Raw genomic sequence first — 2,562 nt, 5'->3', positions numbered from 1 at the left:
TATATTCCAAAATGACCAAAATGAATATAATTTCTATTATTTTTTTTTATTAAAAAATATATTTTGCCCTTTATATTGCACTTTCTTCTTTTTCCCCATCCATTTATCCAAATTCAACGCACTGTTCAACAAATAAAACCCTTTGGAACTTAATTTTTAGGATAACAACTAATATTTTATAATTTTATAACAAATTTTATATATTATTATATTATAACAAGATTATTTTACTCAGGTACCTTTTTCATTCAATTCCATTGGAAATTTGTTTTTGTTGTCCAAACTTTTATGTTGTTCTATTTGTTTAACCTTTCATTAGTTTATAAAATTTCATGTTACTTCTTCTTCTTGCGTTTAGTTCGCATCTTACTTGAATCTTACTTTTAATCTTTCCTTACTTTAAAGTCTGTCCTAGATAAAAGTTGATTTAAAATATTTTCAGTTTCGTATTGAATAAATTTTGATGTGGTGAGCATACCTTGTTGGTTTCTTCTGAATGGGATTTCAAGACAATCCATAGCAATGTATTTTAGCAACGTCTTCCTATATATTTTAATCACATAGGTCAGGTATAAAAGAAATTAAATTTTAAGTTTGTCTGTTATAAGTAATTAAATTTCTAAAAAAAAAAATCTTTAACTATGCGGTTATTGAAAAATTATAAGCAAATATTTAAACTAATAAAAATATATAAGCATTTAAATGTATTGAAACAAGTACTTTCACAGTTAGCATTGCAGACTTAGGACATTGACCCAGCAGTTCAAGGTTCTGGTCTGGTCCAACCCAGTCTGAGCTTGAACCCACCAGAATATTACTATTTTGAACCGTTTAAATCCAATTGTATTATATATTTTTATATCACCTATATTCACTTACATTATTGTCAATACGACTATTCAAATACACATTTCAGTAAATTTAAACTCATTTCAGTACTTACTGGATGCGACTATTTAATTCAGAGATAATTTAATTTATTGAAGAAATATAATCCGGATGGTCAATAAAGTTCCCAACATAGTAGAAACTAACCATTTATAGTTTACCAGCGTTTCGTTCCACATTACTGGGCTTCATCGTGTCTAAATGAAAACTATTTGGCCTTTTAACTCTTTTCTAACTTGTCAGTTGTCATCCTTGTTTCAATCAAGACAGGTACTCATCCCTTAGTTAATTTGTTATTTTTCTTAATATTTACTTTTACCTCTTAGTATATTTCACTTGTGCCACATTTACTTCACCTAACTCTTTACCATATCTACAACTATTTCTATCTAGTATTTTTCTACTATTTATTACTCTAGTTTTGTATTTATAATTATATTATATTCTTCACACCTGGCTGTGTTTATTAGTAACTAGTTTCCAATGCACCTATATGAATACTTTTTTTTACTGAAGCTTATTACTTTTCTTTTATACTATTTAAAAAATAAAACGTCTATTCATATATCTTCTCTCAATATTCATTTTAATGTTCTGTCATTTCATACAATGTTAGTATCTTGTTCTCATTTAGACCTGCAAAGTGTGGCGAAACTTTTATTTTGATACCTTTATTGACCGCCACTTGGTCTATCTTCCTACAATCTACTTCATACGGTCAACTATCTATTGCCAATAACTTTAAAGTCAGAAAATGTGTGCGATTTATAGTAATAATTTTTAGGCTTAATTCAACCTATTAGACCTCTACGCCATCAGTCGAAATGACGATCGCCGTTAAAAAGCATGACTAATTTAAATCATAAAAACTTCTGAATAATCATTCCGACTGAAGCTTACTTGTGAACATGCCGAAATGCAACGATATTACTCGTTTTCAGTACCTGCTCTCCTTCACATCACCAATCACCGGATTTCGAAATTTTAAAAATCCAAAACCGGATTAAACAAATTATAATTATGCTTAGTCGTATAATTCTCATGGTCATTCTCACTCAATCTCATAGCCTTCGCAGGCTTCTGGCAGTCAGCTATCCACTAAGCCTGTCTTCTCAACGTGAGGTTGGGGGAGGTTAGGGGTGGGTATATGATATCATAAAGCCTCCTATATGAGGCAATATAGTAGCCATAAAGCCAGTCTACACGGTGAGGTTCGCTTGCCTTAAAATATGAAACTCCACCAGTCCTGACTCAACATTACTTCCTATATTCATAAACCTGTGAACTCGATAACTACCTCCCTCAGCGTGGCGAACACTAACATGGTTGACAGTGATCTTGTATAATGGATACTTTCTGAATACTTAATACCTCTATAGGTGATCGAAAAAAAAATTTGAGTCGAGCTATCTATGGAGTAATACGGAGCATTTAGGACTGCTACTTGAGGGCTGAAACCTGGGTTTATGTCACAAATTGTAAAAATGATCAACATTTTTACATCATTATTAGATATACTTAAGCGAAGATTACTTTGTAGGATTTACACCGTACTGTTAAGGATACCTAACTCATTCATATGAAAACAGCTAGAAGTAAGAAAATTATTGATTTAGAAAGGTTCATAGGCTGAATTGGCCTATACTACTACTAACTCCCAGGACCCGTATTCGA

At 31.2% G+C, this 2,562-nt stretch overlaps 1 protein-coding gene across 1 annotated transcript in view; it reads left to right on the top strand.

The window, feature by feature from the left end:
• The window catches only part of LOC106677924 (alkaline phosphatase), a gene marked incomplete at both ends in the record, with an annotated part of 709,077 nt that overhangs the window by 526,259 nt on the left and 180,256 nt on the right, over positions 1-2,562 (top strand).

Source organism: Halyomorpha halys, unplaced genomic scaffold (assembly GCF_000696795.3).
Source record: "Halyomorpha halys isolate HHAL.00 unplaced genomic scaffold, Hhal_1.1 Scaffold113.1, whole genome shotgun sequence".
Taxonomy (NCBI): domain Eukaryota; kingdom Metazoa; phylum Arthropoda; class Insecta; order Hemiptera; family Pentatomidae; genus Halyomorpha; species Halyomorpha halys.
Note: the sequence above shows the minus strand (reverse complement) of the source record. Positions and strands in the feature narration are given on the sequence as shown.